The 22,889-nt window shown below is 50.7% G+C and overlaps 1 protein-coding gene across 4 annotated transcripts in view; it reads left to right on the top strand.

Annotated features, from left to right (window-relative positions):
- STK24 (serine/threonine kinase 24) overlaps nt 1-22,889 on the top strand; it is a 95,550-nt gene that overhangs the window by 20,404 nt on the left and 52,257 nt on the right. The gene's annotated exons all lie outside the window — the stretch shown is intronic.

The following is a 22,889-nucleotide window of genomic DNA, read 5'->3' as shown; positions in this document are numbered from 1 at the left end:
TTGGAAACCTGGGTAGGCTTGATAGAATATTCTGTGTGTCTCTTTTTAAAAAGTTGAGCTTAGTCTTCACTCCTGATTCAGAAGAGAGATGTTTTTGTTTTCTTTTTTTTAAATTGGGCTGAATACACCTGAAGCACAGTAGACAGTGTCGATGGTTTCATTTTCTTTTGCATAGTTAGAATTGGGCCTCTCGAACGAAACAGGACAGTTTTTTTTTACAAAAATGACTAGCAAGTTAGTGATTTTACATAGGAGCCAAGAGCCCGGGGGAGAAGGCAATGGCACTCCACTCCAGTACTCTTGCCTGGAAAACCCCATGGACAGAGGAGCCTGGTAGGTTGCAGTCCATGAGGTCGCTAGGAGTCGGACACGACTGAGCAACTTCACTTTCATTTTTCACTCTCATGCATTGGAGAAGGAAATGGCAACCCACTCCAGTATTCTTGCCTGGAGAATCCCAGGGACGGCGGAGCCTGATGGGCTTCCATCTATGGGGTCGCACAGAGTTGGACACGACTGAAGCGACTTAGCAGCAGCAGCAGCAGCAAGAGCCCTGGGGCTGGTTTCTCTGGTCCAGGAAAGGGATGGCTGTGTCCGTGAACCAGGGTATCTGGAAGCACGGTTGGACTTGGTAACAGTTAACTAGTAGTTTGTCTTTTGAGAAGACAAAACTATAGAAGGGAGGCTGCTCCTATTTAAAGAGGGGGAAGAGGGGTAGGAGAATCAAGCTTTTACGTTTTCTGAAGAATTAGCTCAGTTGGCAGCAACCATTGGTGAAGTTTTGGTGAGTTAGGGTGACAGCCCCTTTGTGGAGGATGGAACTTGGCTGTCGTGGGGGACCCTGCAGCGTCACAACTCCAGCCACTAGAAATAACGTCTTCATGAGTTAAATGAGTAAGTGAGGTTCCTGTAGAAAAGTCAGGGTCATTCAGTTAAAGAGTTGTAAGGTGTGACAGCCTGGTCTGAGGTTCCGCAAGCAGAGGCAGGCAGGGAAGAGGTGTGTGGCTGAAGGAGGAAGTCGCTAAGCTTCGTCGATGGTTAGCTGATGATATTTCAAGGCGTTGTAGCAAAAAGTCCTTCTTTTTCTGAAACCTTTGCGTTTCACAGCCTGTGTCACCTGTAGTCACAGGATGGAGCTACTGGTGCGGTTGTATTAGCAACAACCCGATTGCAGAGGCCCCTGAGTCGGGCCCACTCTGGTCCTCGCCCTGGGTCACGATTCGGGCTTGTCTACTTACTATTACTTAGGGTTTGCCTGAGAGATCAGAATGCACGTTGAAGGTCATGCAGTAGATTAAGGAGTTCATTCGTGTTTCCTAGAGAAAGACTTGGCAGCAGGGAGGCGAGTGATGTGTGTATGTGGTCAGATGTATGCTTTGAGGATAAACCCTTGAGAGGGGTCAGGTCCTTGACACTTGCGTGACTTGTCTGTCCATATCCAGCCATTACTTGAAATTTACAGGGTGGCAGTTGTCTGCATTTCAGTGACGACTGCATGGAATTTGGCAGTTGTGAGGCAGAAGAAGGATGCAGCAAAGTCTTCAGGTCAAACTGGAGTGGGGACCCAGGATCATTTGTTATGTGCAGCTTTAAAAAGTTAATTTTCGTATTTTATTCTCAGGAAAACTATAGTATATGAGCTTTGTCCTTTTACAGTTGAGTAAACTAAGTCCTAGAGAATCAAGTCACAAGTACAGAGGTGGATTTGAACCCAGGCATCTGGCCTCGCCATGTTCTTTCTTCACACTGTGCCCAGTGTTCCAGTGGATTTCCGTACTGGAGTGGAGACTGAGGGTTTGAGTTGAGTTCTCAAGGAAAAAGGGAGGGACTAGTGACCCAGCCCCATAGATGGCATCCATTCCCTGAGGGTTTGGTGGTGGTTGTTCGGTTGCTCAACTCAAAGAGTTGTATCGGACTCTTTGTGATCCCATGGACTGCAGCACACCAGGCGACCCTGTCCTTCACCATCTCCCAGAGTTTGCTGTAACTCATGTCCATTGAGTCGGTGATGCCATCCTACCATCTCGTCCTCTGTCGTCCCCTTCTCCTGCCTTCAGTCTTTCCCAGCATCAGGGTCTTTTCCAATGAGTCGGCTCTTTGCATCAGGTGGCCAGTGTATTGGAGCCTGAGGGTTTAGCAGCAGATGGTTGAGTATGGGTAAGAACTGCAGCTGGGTGCCGATACATTGGAGTGATTGATTGAGGCTGTGATGCTGACCTCTAGATAAGGTTAACTGTATATGTTGTGCTTTTGTTTTCAGTCTGTTCCATTTTGGTCAGAAGGAGTCGGTAATAGGGCCAAGGTTATTGGGTTGATCGCTAAACAAAGCTGGGGGCCTTGCAGAGAAACCAGTGATGGGCAGTTAAAGCTGACAGCTCCTAAGCTCCCCTCCGCTACTCTCACGGCATCCATGCCCTTTTGAGAGTCAGCAGACAAAAAGGTGTCTCAGTGCAAATACTGGGAAAATACCTCCCAGTCAGCACCCTGTTGACGTTTTCTTTTTATGGGCATCATCTTGTAAATTTTTATTTAGTTTTGGCTGCGCTGGGTTTTCCTTGCGGTGCACGGGCTTCTTTTGTGGAGCTCCGGCTCTCCGGTGCCCACACTTCAGTAGTTGCAGCTGCTGGTCTCTAGAGCACAGGCTCAATAGTTGTGGCGCACGGGCTTTGTTGCTCCCTGGCACGTGGGATCTTCCCAGACCAGGAATCTAACCCGTGTCTCCTGCATGGGCGGGCAGATTCTTTACCACTGAGCCACCAGGGAAGCCCTGTTTTTAATTTTTTAATGTAAAAAATGATGCCTTAAAACAACCCTGGTGGCTCAGACGGTAAAACGTCTGCCCGCAATGCAGGAGGCAAGGGTTCGATCCCTGGGTCGGAAAGATCCCCTGGAGAAGGAAATGGCAACCCACTCCAGTACTCTTGCCTAGAAAATTCCATGGGTGGAGGAACCTGGTGGGCTACAGCCCAGGGGGTCGCAAAGAGTCGGACACTACTGAGCAACTTCACTTCTCTTTAAAACAAGTATAGAAGAAAGGCGCTCTGAGGCTGCTGCAGGGCCCCAGGGGTCAAAGCTCTAAGAGGGTTCACATGACACCCACAAAGAGTCAATATGTTATGTTATGTCAGTTTTTAGTTGAGAAAATCCGTCTTCTTGGCTCTTCTGAACTTGCTGCTTGGTTCTTGGTGCCTTTTTGAAAGTGAGAAACGGGAGTTAAGTTTCCAGGCTGGAGGCTGTAGCACCTGCGCTTGTGGGGTTGGAGATGAGAAGGCCTGTTTGGGTGATAAAAGGCCCTTGTCTTCGGGGTGGCTGGAAGGAGACCTGGCAGAAGGACAGAGGGCAGTCCCCAGCGGGTGAGGCCTCTGCTGCCTCTGAGAAGCGCCGGAGTTGGCCTCTGTTCACCGTGTTCTTGGCAGAATTGGTCACCTTGCGGTGATACCATCAACAGCACCTAAGCTTTTTGACAAGTCTGATAATTTCATCATTAAAAAAAAAAAAAAGGAAAAATACAGAAAGGCTTTTAAAATGAATGATTCAAGTGCTGTTTGATTTTGTGATATTATTGGAAAGAAGAGAAGCAGGTGTTTGACAACAGAGGGGTGGGGGTCTTTCCATCTGTGAGCCTGGCCCCTGGAGAGCTGCCTGGACTGGGAGGGACACCTCTGGCAGGAGAAGACCGTCTTCAGGGAGAAGTGATTGATCCGTGCCACGTGCAGGCCCCCAGAGGGCCTTCATCGGGGTCTGTGGTGGGAGGTGAACCTCCTCATCGGCTGGACGCCTGCATCCGCCTGGCATCTGTCTTGTCACATCTTGTTCTCTGCCTGGAAGTGAGAAGCCACCTGTAATTAAATGTGCTGTCTTTTAAATGGAACGATGTCATAGAATGTAATTTATTTCTCCTCTTGTTCTCCTTGAGTGCAACCTAGAATGACAAAGATTTTAAGAGGAGTCCTGAATTACTTGTCTCTTGAGGAATTCCTATGAGCTCCCAATTTCTTTAAACTTTCACGTTTCCTGTTTCGCTTTAGAAAAAAAAAAGGTGGATTTAACAATAAATGCAGATATGGCAGGAATTACGTTTTCTTGAGCTCTGTCAGGTGATTTATCTCTTTTAGTATTTTTGTTTTGTATATCGGTTCTCCTTATGGGGAGAATTGCTTAAAAGTAACGCAGTAATTAGTGTTTGGTGTAATATAATTCCAAATGTGTAATCTAATATAGAAGGACATTGGCTGCTTTTAGCTTCTTTATTGTTTCCAGATTGGTTTAGGGTAATGGGTTAGAGATCTCTGATCTTTTGTAGCCAGAATGCATTAATCCAAGAATTGTGGACTGAAAACTGAAAATCTCCTTCCTGAACTTAACACTGGCATTTTTTGGTCTTTTAGTGTGTGTTCTGTATGTGGTTCTGTTCTTTAAAGATGGAAGTGCTGTGTTGTTCTGCTCTTGGTAAATTCACAGAATAAACTCATTTTAAACAATGGGGACAATGCAGAAAAACAGATTAAGTAAAACAGAAGCACTGTTACCATTTTCGTGTACATCCTTCCACAGTGTTCTTCCCTGGATGTATATTACCTGACCCCCTCTCCATACACACGACACAAGTTGGAGCCATTCTGTCTGTACTGCTCTGTATTGTGCTTTTCCTTCTTAAACATCGAGATGCTTTTCCATGTCAGTAAATCAACGCTATTTTGAGTGGCTGCTTGGTATTTCATTGTATGACTGCAGGGTAATTCCCGTAATTAATTGATGTCTGCTTAGGTAATTTGCAGCTTAAAAAGAAATTATGGAAATCTCCAGTGACTCTGTGAATCTTTCCACTCGTCTTAATTATTTCCTGAGGATAAACCAGAAGTGAGATTTTTGCTTTTTCCTTATATCCATTTTTAGGTATAATACATATGTATATGTGGAATCATCTTTGCTTCCGTATCTAGCAGCTTCTGTGTTCCCTTTCATCTTTGCAGTTTTTCCATTTTTACACGATTTTATTTTTGTTCTGTCATTGTTTTCGGCAATGTCTTGTCTACTTTTTTGCTGCTCTTAATGTGATATTTATTTTGGTAATGATTTTATTATCTCTGTCTCCAGCCGTGTTGACTTGGAGATTTTGAAAAGAGAGCCCCAGTTTTCTTTAATTTTGAGTCACGAAAAGTATTTGTCTGAAATGTCTCCCCTCTCCCTTGAGAATTCCTTCTGCCTTTTGCCTGTTGCATTTTTTTCACTGTCCCTTCCCTCTTAGAGGCGTCTCTGCATGTTTCTCTGGGGCTTCCTCTGGCATGGGCGTCTCTGGAGGGGGCAGTTCCGTCTGTCCAGCAGGGTGCCCAGCACAGTGCAGGGCCCCCGGGTCGCCTGTGTCCTGCACCCGACACCGTCCTCTGTCCAGTTCACTCTTCCAGGTGACTCAGCCAGCATCTCCTAGTTTGATTGTCGATGGATCTTTTTTCTTATTTTCATTTTATTAACTTCACTGTGGATCAGAGGAGAGCAGCGTAAACGTGCCTTTCGTTTGCCTTCTTAAAAGAGGCTATTTTTATCTTTTTAATAGTAAAATATGTATGAAAGTGTTAGTCGCTCAGTCATGTCTGACTCTTTGTGACCCTACTGTAGCCTGCCAGGCTCCTCTGTCCCTGGGATTGTCCAGGCAAGAATACTGGAGTGGGTAGCCATTCCCTTCTCCAGGGGACCTTCCCCACCCAGGGATGGAACCTGGGTCTCCCACATTGCAGGCAGATTCTTTACCATCTGAGCCACCAGGGAAGCCGTCTTTTCCTGAAAGTGTCACCTTAGTTATGCTGAAGCCTGGGCAGGACTGACTCTTCGAATGGGAGCCGGGAGGGACGTCCACACTTGCCAGTCTGCTCTGTGCCGTCCTCATTCAGGGCAAGACCAGGGAGGAGGTGCAGCTGCGTTTGTGTAATAGCTGGTTCATCTGGGGTAGAGCGCTGCGGGGATGACCTTACTAATGTCTGGCAGTAAACCGTCTCGATGGAAGTCCTTTAACGATCTGCCTTTAGGTCAAAGCTTCATTTCACAGTGCTGATCACGAGGTCCTGTGAGTCCTGAGTCTTTCCGGTGGGTGGGCTGGGAAAGCAGGAACCCTGTGCTCTGGGGGCCTCTGATGCTCCCTCGGTTCTGTTCTGACCTGGCCCAGTCCCACTGGCCGCAGGTCCTTTATGGCAGGGACTTGCGGAGGTCGCCTCCCTGGTCCCCCTCTGGAGACAGTTGGAAAGAAGCTAGCTTTAGGGACCAACTGTGGGGCGGGGTCTGGGGTCTGAGTGTCTGCAGCAGACCCTTTAGGGAGCTGCATCTTGACTATTGCAGTGTGGTATTTCCAGACTTCTTCCCATGGGAGCTGGCTGGCATTTCCCCCCTGCCCGGGGAGGGGGCAGGGTCCAGGGGGTCCGAGATTCAGTGATGCATCAGGGCACTGCCTGTCTGTGCCCTGGTTGCTGTTAGGCACCCAGCCTGCTGCTGTGGGTTAGGAACCTCAGAACTTGGCCTCACTGAGAGCGTGTTGACAGTGGACCAGAATGTTCTGTGGGAGAGCAGAGAGCCCAGGACCCCTTGTGTGAAGAGCAGTGCGTGGGAGTTCAGGCCCGGGATTCGTGACGGCTATTTTTGTGCTCAGAGGCCTTTTTTTTTTTTTTGCTTCGTGCTTCCGGAGAGTTGAGGTTTCTAACCTCTGACCTCTGAATCAAAGCTGAATAGTTGTGCAAGCTTCAGTTAAATATATGCATACTTGCCAGCGCACTCCAGCCCGGGAGCAGATTTGTTGCATTATTCATCTGATTTGCCCTTCAAGTGTTGAGTTCTCTTTTGGCGGGGGGGATGCTCAGCTCCGGGGGAGGGGGGGTGAAGGGGGAGCTTTGGAGGAGGGCGGCCTGGGCTTGGAGGCCGCCTCCCCACCTCCCACCCCTTTTCCCTGTGCTGGCGTTTTCCGGCCCAGGGTGGCTTTGGTTAGATGGCTTCCCCTACACTCGGGCCGGAGGGTCTCAGACTTTGTTCTCTGTCCTGTTACCTTCACAACAAACCCATTCTTGCCAGGCTGTATGTTATTGCTCTGGAGGTTGAAAATTATGGGGTCTGAACTTGTGCTAAGCTGTTGCAGCTGGGTACTGAGAGTTAATACTCAGACACGTGGATGGAGAAAATCCAGGAAAAGAGTCAGAGGTAGGCTCTCTTGTCCACTGTCCCAGGGGTCTGCATTGCTTCCCCTCAGTTTCACTGCGTGTTTCCACTCCAAGAGACAGAGATTTGATCCAGATGATCTCCTCCTGGAGATCAGGAGCCAAGAGGACTGAGTGTTCATCTCAGCCATGTGCCGTGTAACGTGTATCTCTTAATTGGAAGTCAGTGGACCGTTTTGTCCATTGTTTCCTGGATCTGAGAGGTCAGCTAAACGATGCTTTTCTGAGAGACGGGTTTGAGGGATTACCGTCTTACTAGTTGAGTTGAACCCAAATCTTCAAGGCTGGCTCCATTTTAATGACCATCAGTAAAATGCAGGGCTGGGAGGAGGTTGGAACCAACCTTCAGGTGGAGTGTTTTTTTTTTTATTTTTTGACTGTGCAAAGGATGAGTGTATCATTTTTGTCAGTCCTTTGCCCTTTACCTAACATGCAAGAGAGACTTGGCACGAATGGTCCTTATTCAGCTATATTTACTCAGGTTTGCACGCCTTCCAAAAGGTTGCTTATTTCAGCGCCGCTGCTGCCCCTCCCCCCCACCTCCCCTCTCCCCCGCCACCCCCCCCACAACAGAGCAGTTGACCACCTGATGCGAAGGGTTGATTCATTAGAAAAGGCCCTGAGGCCGGAGAAGGGGACCACAGAGGATGAGATGGTTGGATGGCATCATCGACTCGATGGACATGAATTTGAGCAAGCTCTGGGAGTTGGTGATGGACAGGGAGGCCTGGCGTGCTGCAGTCCGTGGGGTCACAGAGTCGGACATGACTGAACTGAGCTGACAGAGCAGTCAGCACCTGGGCTGCTGGACTCTGGTGCTGGAAGGGGGTTACCAGTCCAGAACGTGATGCAGGCCTGGGAAGGCCTTGTGGTGTTCAAGCTGGGATCAGAAATGGGAAGCCGTTAATGGCCTGTGATTAGAGGAAATTAAATCACTGAATCCTCCCCTCTTCAAAGACAGGGAAACCACAGTTTCTTCAGAGATTCTTTCCCACGATCATCAAGCAGGCATGTGGTAGGGCCTGGCTTTGAACCCGTTTGTTTCAGAAGGCTACACCCTGAACCACGATGCCCAACACGCACGAGGAAGCCTTGTATTTCCTGTGTAAACGGCAGATGCCGGTGTTGCTGAAACCTGGGATTAAGTGGGACAGGCCGCATGAGTTCCAGGTAGTCTGCCATGTAGCAGGCAGTCCGTGCTTACTCACTACTTGCAATAGTAATGGGACTAGTTCTAGAAAATAAAGTCCTGCATTTCAAAGATTGATGGTTTCTCCTTAATAATTACGGTCTAGCGAAATGCCAGACAGACAGATGGTGCAGAATGCAGGTGAGTCAGGGCTTCGCTCACAGCATTTAATTCCCCCGGTACACTTATTACATTGGCTGCCTCTGAGTCAGAAGCAACAAATCTTTCGCGACAGAACTTAAACATTTATTTTAAATTGCAGTTTTTCCCGAATCTTCACCGTGTTCGAAATCTGATACTGAGATTGTTCTCTTTCTTCTCTCCCCACAGCCCCCAAGGTTTTTTTTTTTTATCCTATTGCTCTTCCAAAGATAAAAGGAAAACACTTTTTAAACTTTGAACAGACACCGCACTTCATAGATAGTTTGTCAAGGTCCTGTCACATTTGGTCTTGAAGCTTCATGGACACGTTGGCCAGTGACCTCTGCACACCATTCTGTCTGGGTGCCAGATTGGGTGGGGGAGTAGATGGAGTGTGAAGCTGAGGTTAATCTTGGAGCCGTGGAAGAGGGCAGAGCCATGTTTTGTTTTTAAAAAGAAAAGTCATTCATTCTCTGGACGTTGAGCATTCCCTCTGTGCCAGGAATCTAGCAGGGTGCTGGGGTAGGATGAGCCGGGTGGCATCTCTGCCCTTCCCTGCAGTCACTGGGGAGGCAGGTTAAGAAAGATGCCCTGTGTGGTTTTTCTTATCAACAGCTTCGTCATTGTGGTTTGTTTTACATGTCATAAAATGCCCTCCTTCCAGGTGAACAACTCAGTGATTGAACAACTTTAGTAACTTTACCAAGTGGTAAAATCGCCCCCAAGTCAGTGTAGAATATTCTCGTTCCCCCAGTGTGGTCTCTCATGCTTTTTCTCTCCATCAGTTTGCCTTATCTGGGTGTTTCCTATCCAGGGAGTTGTACAGGACGTGGTCCCTCATTGCACCTGGATAGTGTGTCTGAGGGTCATGATGTAGCACGTGTCCGTAGTTAGCGCCCATTTCATGCTGAACAGTGTCTGTTGTTAAGAATCCCCACGTTTCTCGGTCCATCACCAGCTGATGGACATAGAGGTCATTTCCAGTGTTTGCCTGATGTGAATGCTTCATGTCATACGTCCGCTTCCTAATTCTTTGGGTGGACATATGTTTTCAGTTCTCTCAGGAGTGGAATTGCTGGGTCCTAAGGTGGTTTTATGCTTAACTTTTTGAGAAATTGCCAAACTGCTTTCTGAAGCAGCTGCACCATTTCCTGTCCTTCCAGCAGTTTACTGTAGGAAGGGACAACATATTGTGGTTTTCATGGATTTACTACCACTGCTTCCAGTATAGCATGGATATGGTACATCAGTGCGGCAAAATGGAGAAAAGCAAGCTAATAACCAGAAGGTTGTGATACAGTACTGACTCTCTGGGAGGCATCTGAGTGTGAGAGCCAGCCTGACCCACCCGTGGGAAAGGAATGCGCTCCAGGCTGACAGCTGGAGTGAACAGGTTGAAAGTGGAAGCGTTCGTCACTCGGTCACGTCGACTCTTTGTGACCCCGTGGACTATAGCCTGCCCAGCCCCTCTGTCTGTGGGATTTCCCAGGCAAGAATAGTGGAGTGGGTATCCATTCCCTTCTCCAGGGAACTTCCCAACCCAGGAATTGAACCCAGGAGTCTTGCATTCTTTGCCATCTGAGCCACCAGGGAAGCTTCTGCTTTGTTTTGGGTGGAACAACTTTTTATGTAAGTTTTGGTTATTAACCCATTTCCTTCGGTCATCCCCATGAACCGCAGCCCTGGACTCCTATGTCTACTTATTTAGTTTTCCTTATGGTATCTTCCAAAATCCTGACAGATTTCGGGAGGGCAGGACAAAGTGATCCCTTTACCGTGGTTTTCTGGGTAATGAGGAAATTCTTTCACCTCCGTTTGGGTCTAATTAAGGAGCCAGCAAGCAAGAAAGGCTGCTGGGGTGGGGGCCGGTGGGAGAGGTAATGAGCCTGGGAGGTTGAGTGGCAGGTGGGGCACGGCGGGGAACCCATGCTAGAGCTATGGTTCTCACACAGGGAGTGTTCCTCGTGTGTGTGTGTGTGTGTGTGTGTGTGTGTGTGTTCCTCGTGTGTGTGTGTGTGTGTGTGTGTGTGTGTGTGTGTGTGTGTGTCACACACATAGGCTGGGAAGAGAAGGAGAAAACGCTCCACAGAGTCCACAGAGACGGGAGATGAGACAGATAAGATGAGCTGACACCTCGTCCCTGGAGCTGAAGGTCAGTGTAAGGTGGAGATAAGCTGCTGCCCAGGAGGGGATCAGCAGAGTGATGGCCCAGGTGGGAACACCGCTCTCTGCTGAAACCTGAAGTCCACTGTGATCCTCAGGGCAGAGGTTCTGGAAGCGGTGGGCACTTGCTGATTGCCTGTGGACCCGTGACGATGATGAGGGGTGACGGAGAGCAAGTAATCTGTCGTGATGGTGAAGCAGGAGGGCAGCTGGAGGCCGGGCGGGGTCGGCCGACTGTGACCTTGAGCTGAACCCGGGACTGAGCGGAAAGAGAGGCGCCTAGTCCTTCCGCATAGATGAGCTCTTATCCCCGCCTCCTGCATGGCCTGTGACCGAGGTGTTCTTCTCCCCCGTTTACAGAAGAGGAAACTGAGGTCCGGGTCAGCTGGGTGATTTGTCCAGGGTCCCTCATCAGGTCTGGGAAGCCGATGCAGGCGATTTTGCATCTCCCCTCTCACTCCCTGGAGCTTTGCTGGTGGCTCAGGCGGTAAAGAATCTACCTGCAATGCAGGAGACCCGGGTTCGATCCCTGGGTCCAGAAGCTCCCCTGGAGAAGGGAATGGCAACCCTCTGCAGTATTCTTGCCTGGGAAATCCCACGGACAGAGGAGCCTGGTGGGCTGCAGTCCAAGGGGTCTTCTACCTGGGAGGCAGCGCTGCCTGCCCAAAGCCCCTGTCTGCGCTGCTGGGCCCTTAACTTGCTGGGGAGGCTGAGTAGCCATGGTGCCCAGCAGGGTCTTTGCTCTGGGGAGAAGGCTCCCGCCTGCCTCCTCTCTGCTACAGCCACAGCTGACACTCACTGAGGGTCCCCTCAGTGCCAGGCTGTGGGCTGTGTGACGTGAGCCCCTTCTGTGCAGGAGAGGGGACCAGTGGGTGCGTGGTCTGCTCAGAGCCCCCTGAGGTGGCAGAGTGTTGCTCTCGCCTGGCCTGGCATGTCCACCTTGTTATTTGAGCCCTGTGTGAGGACCAGCCTCCTCCACGCTTCTTGTGTGAGTGACCTCTGCACCCCAGGTTTCTCGGCTGTGTCGTGAGGCTCAAGCTCTCTTCCTCGTTGGCCGGCAGCTGGGAGGCCCCTAGACGAGGCCTTGGCAGAACTGCTCAGCATGGACTTTCGCTCGAGGAGCTCCTGGGAACAGGAGCGACTGCTGGTCGTCAGGGTGTCTTGTTGTCGGGTCTGGTCAGCGTATTTTCTGTGGCTGGCTTGTTATTTGTGTTTTGGTTTTAATAAAGAAGCTGCCAGGGTTCATTTTTCAATGAGCTATATACATAATTTCATTTGGAACGCATGGCCTATCTTTCATCAAGTGCTTGCCTAAACGAAACCAGCCTGATGTTGGTCTTTGCCGCGACACCTGGGCCTGCTTGCCACCTCAGAGAAACCCCAGGCCTTCGTCTTCCAGCCGGGGAGCCTCTCACTGCAAAAAAGTGCACCCAGCATCTGCTGGGGGAGCTGGCTGGGGTGGAGGGGCAGTGAAAGGTCCCTGTGTGGGGATTCTGGGGTGCCGAGCTCGCCCTGAGCTTTGTGACCCGGGGCGAGTTGGAGCCCCAGGCCCCTGGCTCATCCTGCAGTTGGGCCTTGAGCTGCAGGGGCTGCGAAGGAGGTGACCCCGCCAAGCATCCAGCACAGTGTCTGGGAGCGTTTGGTGCTGGGCAGGCGGTTGGCGGGGTCGTACCCAGAGCCTCAGAGCCTTTGTTCAGTCTGTGCTGAGAAAGAGCTTGGCCCCGAGTGAGTGATGGCGGAGGGCTTCTCTAGGCGGCTTCCAGCCTGGACCCCTGTTCCGCACCCCAGGAGCATGTCCTGCCTGAAACAAGTAACCTGAGTGTTTGCAATCACTTTTTTTCCCCTCAGTTTTAATGCTTTTCTAAAAGTTGCATTTTGTTAGAGCCGTTTCTGCCTTAAACATCCACATAATAGAATGCTGTTACTAGGATTCCCTAAATTTTAAGTTTTAGGAGAATTTCTAGTAATTTGGATATGTAAGTCTAGACATAAATTCGTGCATTTAACATCTCCGTCTCTTTTTTGTCACATTTTGTCGAGTATTTATCCAGGTGGCTGGAAACACAGGTGGGGGGAGGTGGGTTTACTGACAGGGTTGTGGAGTGCGTGTCACGTGGCTCAGAGCACTGGGGTGAGAGGCTACACGGGCTGCTCCTCGGAGGCAGCGATCGGCGTGGAAACCGGCTGCAAGGAGCTCACCAGGGGATTGATGCGCTGCGCAGGGAAGCCCGTTTCTGTGCAAACCTGGGACTTAGGCCTCACCCTGAAAAACGGCCTCCCATCAGTTAGCTCGGAGTGAGACTTCTTCTAAAAGACCATCTGAGGATAGAAATCTTAATGCTGAACTAATTGGAGCCACCTGCTCTTGAAAGAGCTTTATCTGGTAAATAGTTACTGATTCAATGGACATGAGTTTGAGCAAACTCCAGGAGATGGTGAAGGACAGGGAAGCCTGGCGTGCTGCAGTCCATGCGTTGCAAAGAGTCGACCGACTGAACAACAACGGTTTTTACTTTGGAGACTTTAAATCGACCAACTAGTTAATGTGAAACACTTGGGGCTAGAGGCGGAGAATGCGTGTCCTTGGTGGTCAGCGAGGCGGGAGAGGAAGGGGCTGGAGAGGAGAGACTGGACACGCAAGCTGCTGGGGGGAGTTCCACAGGCCTGTGACTGCAGACGCCCTCTGGGGCCAGGCCCCCGCTCTCAACTTTGGCTGCACAGTGAAATTTTCAGGGTGGGTTACGTGGAGGTTAAATAATGCTGGGGCTGGGGTCCTTGCCCCAGGGATTGGGGTTTGCTGGTGGGGCTGGGGCACAGGCGGTCCTGGCTGGTCGCACCTGTGCTGGGAACCACTGGCCCCGTGGCCCCCCCCACCGTGGGGTCCCCCGTGTGCCCTGTGGGGACCCTCGGGGTTGCAGTCTCTCCCCTGGCCCCTGAGTTCCTTCAGCCGAGACAGAGGAGACGGCAGACTCCTCGGGTGGTTCTTTCTTCCTCCCGGCCGAGACCCCACCATGTCTCTGGTGCCTTTGAGGGATGCGAGCTCATGGAGGAGGAAGCCATGGTAGCTTTGCCCTTGGCTCCCCAGGAGGAGCCCTGAGTCCCGAGGCAGCATCAGGGGTGAAAGAGAAAGTCCTGCCCCGAGACCTTCTCATCAGGTTGGAACAAGGAGCCCGAAGTTCCCCTGTTCTGCTCGTGTCCAGCCATGTCTGGCGGGTGGGAGTGGGCGCACTGACATGTTAGCGTGACTGATGTCTGGTGGCTGGACGCCTTCCCAGAAGTGTGGGAGGGGCTTCCCAGGCCAGGGAGAAGCAGGGATTTCCCCCCGCCAAGTTTCTTTGTGCCTCTGCTCCTGGAGTCGAACGGGGTTTGGATGTTGTAGAGACTCCTGGTTATAGGATTTCTGGGAACATCCCCATAAAGAGTATTTGGCTTGGGGGGGGGGCCGGCGGCGGCTTTTTCCGTTCGTTGACAAACTTGGCATTGGCCTTGTGTGTGTGTATACAGATTTCTGTATGTATTTTATAAAAAGGCAGCTTGATTTTCAGGTGGACAAAGTGTGGAAAAGACCCTGGTATAGAGTGAGCTTTGAGCTTGTTAGGAGGGAAACCCTGTTACAGGTCAATAGGCTTGATCAGACAGATGGCCCAGGTGTGCTTTGAGTAAGAAGGCCTCTTGAAATGTAATGGTTTGATGAAACTGATGAGGCAAGTTTTCAGGGCTTTTTATTTGTTCTCATTAGCTTTAAAGATATTTATGGGAAGAATAATTTGTGTTTTAAAAAAAATAGGAATATGAAGTTAAGCCGAACTTGAAGACAATAATTTTTAACCTCGTCGGGGCCATGTTTGTTGTGCATGGTTTATCCTCAGTGTTTGGGCCAGTGTTTTCAGTTCAGTCGCTCAGTCGCGTCCGACTCTGCGACCCCATGGACTGCAGCACGCCAGGCCTCCCTGTCCATCACCAACTCCCGGAGCTTGCTCAAACTCATGTCCGTCAAGTCAGTGATGCCATCCAGTGTTTGCCGGGCCAGTGTTTTAGTGATTTCTAAAATGTCTCCAAAGCCAAGTGCTGTTTTAAAACCCACCTCACTGCCTCTGCTGTGCTTGCTGAGAGCCGGCGCCCACCCTGCAAGGTAACAGCCGTCACCTGCGCTCTGCAGAAGGGTTTGCGGTGGGCCTCGCTTTCCCCTCTGCACTTGGGTGGATTTGATTCTCTGCCGCACCTGTGAGGTTAGTAAACACTCAGGCATTGTTGTTCCCGTTTTATGGAGAAGTTAAGACCTTGCTCAAGGTCGTGCAGCAGTGCGTTACTGCAGGAGGGAAACCCAGGTCTTTTGAGTCTTTAATTTTGTGCTCTTTCTGTCGCAGTCTGCTGCCAGAGCTTGGAAGGCAGTTATCAGTGTGCTTGCTTTTGGAGTCAGACGGCCCTGAGCTCTGTTTCAGGGTCTGTCACAGGCCCTATGTCCTGGGGCAGATCCCATAGCCACCATATAGCGGAGATGCCCCTCCTTCGGGGGCACATTTGGAAATGGGGGGGCGTGCAGAAATGGTGGCCGTCTTTCTCAGGGTTCATTCCACCCAGGCCAGGTCCAAGACTAAAGAGTTTCATGGCCTCCAACTGCAGCTGCTTTGTGACCTGGGGAGCCAGGATTTGAGCTTGTTTATGGCTGTCGGCATGCAGCGGCCTCATGCATTCGAACCTTCTGCAGATTGTTTTGCAAGATTTTCTAGATTTGGGTTTCTGCTCAGAAACGATGAACAGGATTCCTGTTACACAGACTAAAAGTATGTGTTTCTGTCCTCTTGACAAGCTGGTGGAGTGTCTGTGTGTCCCAGGACCCCTGCCTTTTGCACCTTGCCTTCTTTGCTGTGATTCTCCCTGGGATTGGGCCTGCGTTCCTTTTTTCCACTTAAAATCTCTTCTGCTCATCTAGCTTGAGTCCCTTCTCCTGAAGCTGCTGGTGCAGAGCGGACCCTTCTTTTGTTTTTGGTTCTGCTGGTCTTCATTGCTGTCTGAAGGCTTTCTCGAGTTGCAGCGAGCAGGGATTCCTTTCTAGATACGGTGCACTAGCTTCTCATCGTCGTGGCTTCTAGGCTCTGGGGCTCCATAGTTGTGGCACAAGGGCTTTAGTAGCCTCTCAGCATGTGGATTCTTCCTGGGGGCAGGGATCGAGCCCATGTCCCCTGCATTGGCAGGCGGATTCCTATCCACTGTACCACCCACCAGGGAAGTCCTTTTCTCTATTTTAAGGGATCTCATAATCACCATTATCGGAAAGTTTGAAAGGGAGGTTTGTGAAGGCTTGGAAGGTTCTCATAGGCACCATCTTTTGCTTATTTATGGCTCCCAGCTTCCTTTCTTAGCCCTGAGAGCCTCATACTGGGGGTGGGGAGGTGTCATTGTCTGGGTGGCTCAGGGCCCTCTCTGGACCCTCGTGATAGAACACCACCCGGGCCGCAGGGCCCTCTGGCCTCGCTGGCTGGTGCACCCCAGGGTGGCCTCTACTTGGTAGTTTCACAGCTGTTTCCTTCCCTCTTTCTGAGGATGTTCACTCAAGGCCTCCTAGAACTCTCCTTGTCCCCTTCCTGAGGGAGTAAAGGGGATTTTAGCTGATTTTAGGATCATGCCGTGGAGGCTGTGCCGGTTTGTGAGTCTTGTTATCAGGGTTTTAATTCTGGTTCTGGTTCAAGTAAGAGGCTTCTAAGAAGCTGCTCAATCTTGACCAAGTGTTGTCAGAAAGAATAACTCAGTGTTAAGTACACACAAAAGCAACTGTAACAGCCAAAGTGGTTTCTGTTTACTAAGGACCGTTTAGCAGATCCCATTCAAGGAGCTTTCCTTAGGTTCTGATTTTATCCTCTTGGCATCCTAGGCAGTAAGGAGTGTTAGTGTTACGTATGTGGAAGCAGGTGGGGTGTTAATGTGGCTCGCTGGTAGTATGGTAGAGCTGAGACCTGAACTTGGGTTGCTTCGAACGCAGGTACCTGTGGCCACCTGGAAGCCTGGATTTCTGGGAGATGATTTAAGCACTCAGAAGGACCGCATTGAATTTCCGTGTTTGGTAGCTTATCCGGGGTAGGGGCGGGGGTGTATCTAGTGTCTTTTCTCTGCAGGTCTTGTCCAGCTGCTGCCCCAAAGGATACTTTGCAGAATCAGAGCCGAGCATCTGTTTGGTGTGCCCAGCACCTTGTAATATTTTAGGCCATGGTTGCATTTTCCTTGTCTTCTCCTTATTATGCGCTGAACTTTGGCTAGGGTTTCGATTTTTTTTTTTAATTTTTTTTTTGGTGTAGTATTTTTTTTTTTTTTAAGATTTACTTATTTATTTTTTGCCTGTGGGGGTCTTTGTTGCTGCTCACGGGGTTTTTTCTCTGGGGGGTTTTTTCTCTAGTTGCGGCAGGTGGGGGCTCCTCTTGGTTGCAGTTTGAAGGCTTCTTGTTGTGTGACTTCTCTTACTGTCCAGCATGGGCTCTAGGCCTGAGGGCTTCAGCAGGATGCCGCACGCGGGCTCAGTTGCTCTGAGGCATGTGGGATCTTCCTGGACCAACCAGGGATCGAACCCATCTCCCCTGCATTGCAAGGTGGATTCTTAACCACTGGACTACCAGGGAAGCCCTTGATTTTGTTTTTTTTTTAACGGGGCTTGGGTGTCGCCTGCAGGTTCCCATGCTGCTCACCTCTTTGCTGTGTTAGGTTGGCAGGATCACAAGATGACGTTCTTAAGTGGCAGTCATAGTCTTGAGGAAGGAAAATGCTCTGTAAAATGTCTTGAATATGTGCCGGAGTCCTGCTCTAGCTGGTCCAGGGGTTCCCTCAGGATGGACGGCGTCGGCGAATGAGAAGACACAGCGAGTCTTAGCGTCTCCCAAGTGTCTCCTGACTTTATTGCTTTCAGGACAGCTTTTATATTTTTAGTTGTACATAGAGACAAATGTAAAGTGTAAAGTCATGCCAAATGAAATCAATGGGTCAGCAGTTTTTGACCCTTATCGGAACCAGGACACTGTTTGTGTTTTTAGTTACAAAAAGTTTAAAGTTGTTTACATCATCTTCTGGCCTGGAGGCCTGCTAACATCTGGTGACTCTTTTATTGATAAGGGTTGATCAGCCAGGACACTTTTGCATCAGGCACAGAAAGCACCAGGGTTACATTTTTTTAAAAGAATACAGGCACAGCAGATTATGACAAAGAAAGAATTCACAAACTCAGAGTTTCAAAGTAAAACCTGTTTTCTGTGCTCTATCTTATGCCTTGAACTTGAACAGAGAAGAATGTGGTCCCATAAAGTCATGGCACAGCAAGCTGAAAGTGCCAAGGTCAGTGCTTAGCAAAATCACCAGCTGAATTAACAATCGTCTTATTATTTTTTGTATTAAAGCTTAACTTCGATTTATATAAATCTCTAACTATTATGCTTTCATTATAGAGGCTAAATACGTTAAGAGCAAAAACACAGTGAGTAAATGTAGACTAAGTAACAGTTTCATAAAGCAGTATCTCTTATATTTCTTAATAAGCCTTTTTTTCTACGAAGGGCTCTGTGCCCATTGGGGCTTTCTGTGTGGAGGCTCTCAGTATTGTTTATTGTTAAGGAGCAGTCATGCACATTAGCTCCAAAGGCACAGGTACATTTATTAAACAAACTAATATGCTAGCAAGAGGAATTTAGATTAGCATACTCTATATCCTAGATAATTTTATTAGGGTGCTGTCGTTCAGGGGCCTTGTCGATTGAGGTTTCAGATTGATTTATTTTAGAAGAGAATCAGGAAAAGCTTTTTGCCCAAGTCACAAAAAAGAAGAGGTTTATTATAGCAAACATCAGAAAGACAGACATCATCTTTAAGGTGAGCGCTGAGGCAGCCTTCCGAGAATCCCTGAGGCCTGAGAAGCTCTGCTCAATCAGTCCTTTTCCTCATGACTCTGTCATGGGTGGGATCTCGTGGGCTGGCTCCCGGCAAATATGGTTTTCAACCAGTGTCACGAAACATGTGCCCTGGCAAAAAGGAGCCCTGGAGCCAGACTCCAGGTTCACATCAGCAGACGGGAACTTTTCAGCTGTAACAGTGGAGTCATAGCGGCCTCTTTGGGGGCACAAGGAACCAGGTATAGAAAGGACCAAAAATTCTAGTAGAATCACCCAGTCGGGTTGCGGAAGCCCCGGTGTTAACCCTCACTCATTCCTAGCCCCCATCCTCCCCTCTCCCCCCCCAGTTCTGCCCCTGGAGAATTCTCTATCCCCAGTCATGACTACAGCCTGTAACCCTGGGTGCTCATTGACAGTGTTAAGAAGTTGGGTGGTCGGAGGGTAAGTTGGGGGAGCAGCAGGAAGTAAGGGTGGGACAGGGCTGTGGGCTTCAGCTTCACGGCGAGTGCATGACGTCAGTCTTGAGATGGTGTGCCGTTGCCGCCGCTTTAAGCAGTGAAGGAAAAACCATGAGCTGCGAGGGAGCTGAGCTCTGCCGGCAGGGTGTGCAGGGGGGTCTGGGGGTGTAGCCACTGTGGGTGAGCCTTGCGTGGTCGGGGGAGCACACGCAGAGACCGTTTCAGTCGGGGGCCGTAAGACAGGAATTGCAGTGCAGGGGTTTCCAGCTTTGGGAATAACAGACAGTAATACTGCTAACAATGGGACCCACGGGGAAACCGACATGGGAGGATGAGGTCGTGGGAGACGGCCTGTAGCGCCCGCCTGGGTGCCTTGGGGAGGTGGGGAGGGCGGGGTTCTGAGGCCAAGTTGGGCTCCAGGAGGAGAGTTCTGTCCTTCACTAGGGATGCTTACCAAGTTCAGAAGAAGGAAGGGGCCTGCCTAGTCCAGACCCCGCTGCCCTCTCGTCTGTTGTTTTGGGGATGGTGATGTGATAAGGTGCGGGTATTAAGAGCACAGCAAACCTAGACCGTTCCTTTTTCTTTTCCTTGAGCTTGGCTTCAGCCCAGAGTGGTGCCGTGTGCACAGTCGTACAAGTAGTACGTCTGAAGCTGAGGGCCTTTGAAGGTTGATTAGTGATGCCAGATGCATTCTTTCATTGCCAGAAGTGATCAAAAGAACACAGTAATAGCTGTTCAGGTTTAAAAATATAAAACAATTAAGTCATCACGGAAGTATTTTAATGAGTTCTCTCGATGGATCATGAAATGGGCTGAATGACCGTAGAGGCCAGAGCTCCAACGGGGCACTCCGGTGGAGGGTGGGGAGCAGGCATCGCACCCTGGGTTTCTTTTCTCAGGGGGATCGGAATCTTTAAGGTTCAGGGACTGGACCCCTCCCTGTGCCACCTGCATGGTGACAGCCACTTCTCCTGCGCTCATGCCTGTTCACGTCCGGCTTCCGGGAGATCCCAGGCTTTTGGGGTAGCCAGTAGCCCCGGCACTTTCTTATCATAGTTAGTGAGAAACATCTGCGGAACTGGTGGTCCCAGAGCGCCTGGGCACGTTTGCTTGGTTTTGGCTCTTCAGCGATCCTGAGCCAGGCTTTCCTGAGCTCGATGGGGAAGGGACGTGGGAGTCTTTGCAGAGCCCAGATCTGTACCTGGACTCCCCTACCCCGGGGGAGCCTCAGTGTCTCCATATTTTGGTCGGTTTCAAGAATCCTGACCTTAGGACATATAATGAATGCCCTGTTTTTTTCTAAATCTTGAAGTTAAACAAGACAAAGTGTGAGTGGGTAGAAAGGCTTAGAATTTCACTGACCAAAGTTTGCAGAGACAGATGGCTTGGAGTTGCCGTGATGAGGAGGGTGATGGAAAAGACTGAAGCCATAAAAATTAGGATAAGCCAGTGTCATCTCCTGCAAGTTTTCACTTAACCTCCAGGCTCCCCCAGATAGGATGTTGGGCTGTTTCCTGACCCAGGTGGGGAAGGTTTTGAGGAATGTGGAGAGATGGGAGCAGAGAGGAGGCATCAGTATGGGAGTGCCTTCTCTTACAGACACATCCTTTGGTTGGTGGGTACCAGATCCCCACTCTTAGCTGCATGTAATCTGGAGAGATGCTCCTCTTTCTGTTATTTCTCTCTCCAGTCCTTCCCTCAGAGGGGGAAACACAGACCCAGGGGCCAAGGTACCTCGGTGGGATCACATAGGTTGGTGAGCAAATTTGTGAGACTCATACCCCCTTGGCCGTGGAGTAATGATCTCCTGGCTCGGCTGCGGGACTGGGAAATTTCCGCTGGGCATCGAAGTGATGTTCTTGAGTGACCGGTCTGGAACCTGAAGAGCGGGGTGTGCAGGCAGCACCCAGCCCCACCCCCGGTCTCTCCCCAAGTCCCTCAACTCGTTGCCCTAGGAGAGGGGAAGGGTGGGGAAGGGTCCTGGCTTTCCCCTGCTCAGAGAAGGCCGAGCCTTTGTGTGTCCCGACTCCTGCCCGGGAGCTGGTTGCCTTTCAGGCACGTGGGGGACAGGTGTGGTGAAGGGCAGGCCTTTCTAACCTCAGGTGATGACCAGTGCTTGGTTCAGCTTAGACCTCTCCGAAAAGAGAATTGTCGAGATGGTCAGCAGGATGACACCCCTCTTCCTCAGGGGGTCTCCTGTCTTCGGAGAGCGGATTCTGGTGGCAGAATCTTGACGTTCCTTTGTGCACTAGGTCATCTCTGGCTTTGATTTCCTGACCGTAGTGCATGGGCTGCAGCACTTCGTGATGGTCTTGTGCAACAACTGCCTAAGGGCGGGGACCCTTGTTTGTTCAGGGCTCTGCCGTCACCATCTTGACAGATGGCTCCCTTCTTTTTAAAAATTTATTTATTTTTCGGTTGCACTGGGTCTTTGTTGCTGCACGCAGGCTTTCTCTAGTTGCAGCAAGAGGCGGGGGCCACTCTTTCTTTGCCGTGAGCCAGCTTCTCTATTGTGGTGGCTTCTCCTGCTGCAGAGCACAGGCTCCAAACTCACGGGCTTCAGTGGTTGTGGTGTGCAGGCTCCGTAGTGGTGACTCTGGGGGTCTCGAGCACAGGCTCAGTAGTTGTGCCCCACAGGCTTAGTTGCTCTGGGGCCGGTGGGAGCTTCCTGGACCAGAGTGGAGCCTGTGTCCCCTGGATTAGCAGGTGGGTTCCCATCTACTGCACCACCAGGGAGGTCTGTGGCTCCCTTCTTGCCAGGGGTGGGTTTTAGTTCGGTTTATAGCTGGTGGCCCAGAGGCAGAGTGTGGAATGTCGCGCCATACTTGAGCAGGTGTGAGACCTGCACTGACTTTATGGCTGTGGATGCTTGGGAAAGGGCCGCAGGAGGGTCAAGGCAGTAGTGGAAACAGCTGTTTTTTCCTAAGGGGTTTTAAACCCAGCACAAGGGAAAGGGGCAGTTTATTGAAATGACACACTCCTCTCCTGAGTACAGAAAGTCTGTCTGTCTGGACCCTGTCCTCGGGAATGGACACTTTTGTCTGGTAGTGGTCAGCGATCTCTGTTGATTTCCGTTACCTGTTGGGTTGTTATCAGAACTTTGTGCCTGAAACAAATAGTGATTTAGTGTTTCTCCTGATTCCTTGGGTTGACCTGGGGCTTTTCCACAGGGCCCGCTAGCTGCCCGTGGTCAGCGGGAGAGCTGCTGGCCTGGCCCGGGTGGGGCAGCGAGGACACTGGGTGTCCCTCCCTGTGCCTGCAGTCGGCCGGCTGGGTGACCCGGGCCTGGGTTCTCCCCGCCGGCAGCCAGCGCAGGCCTCCTGAGGGGCTGATGGAGGTGCAGCTGCAGGGCCGCAGGCTTAACCTAGCCCAGCATCGCAGGAAATCCCAAGGGCGGCCGGGGTTCGATGGGAGCAGCAGGCACAGTGCAGGAGGGGCCCGGGCTTGGGGAGGGATCGTTTCGAAGCTGGAGGCATGATTGTAACAGTCTACAGGCTCGTCCAGGTCAGGGGAGGAGGTATCAGCCAGCAGTTGATCTGGGAGGCATGGCTGGAAAGGCAGGACTGCAGCCAGCAATTTGAAAGTTACCAGATGCATACACGATAAAATATGGAGATCACACTGCCTCCTCCTCGTCCCCCCCCCACCCCACTTATGACTGTGAGAGTGTTTGGGGGTCTCTAAGTGTCCCAGGTGGTTCTCACCAGCCAGGTTTGGGGAAGGTGGATCCTAACCCCGGGAGGAGCAGGAGGAGAGAATGAGCAAGAGGCCAAGTGTGGAGGCTGGGCGGCCGCCCGGGAGGACAGCCCGCGCCTGAAGAGGCTTCTGGAGCCAGGAAGGCTGGAAGAGGACCGGCGGGGAGCAGAGCCGGGCA

The sequence above is a fragment of the Giraffa tippelskirchi genome, chromosome 12, assembly GCF_054371585.1.
Source record: "Giraffa tippelskirchi isolate mGirTip1 chromosome 12, T2T-mGirTip1v1.2.pri, whole genome shotgun sequence".
NCBI lineage: Eukaryota > Metazoa > Chordata > Mammalia > Artiodactyla > Giraffidae > Giraffa > Giraffa tippelskirchi.
The sequence above is the reverse complement of the archived record's forward strand: the minus strand, read 5'-3'. Positions and strand labels throughout refer to the sequence as shown.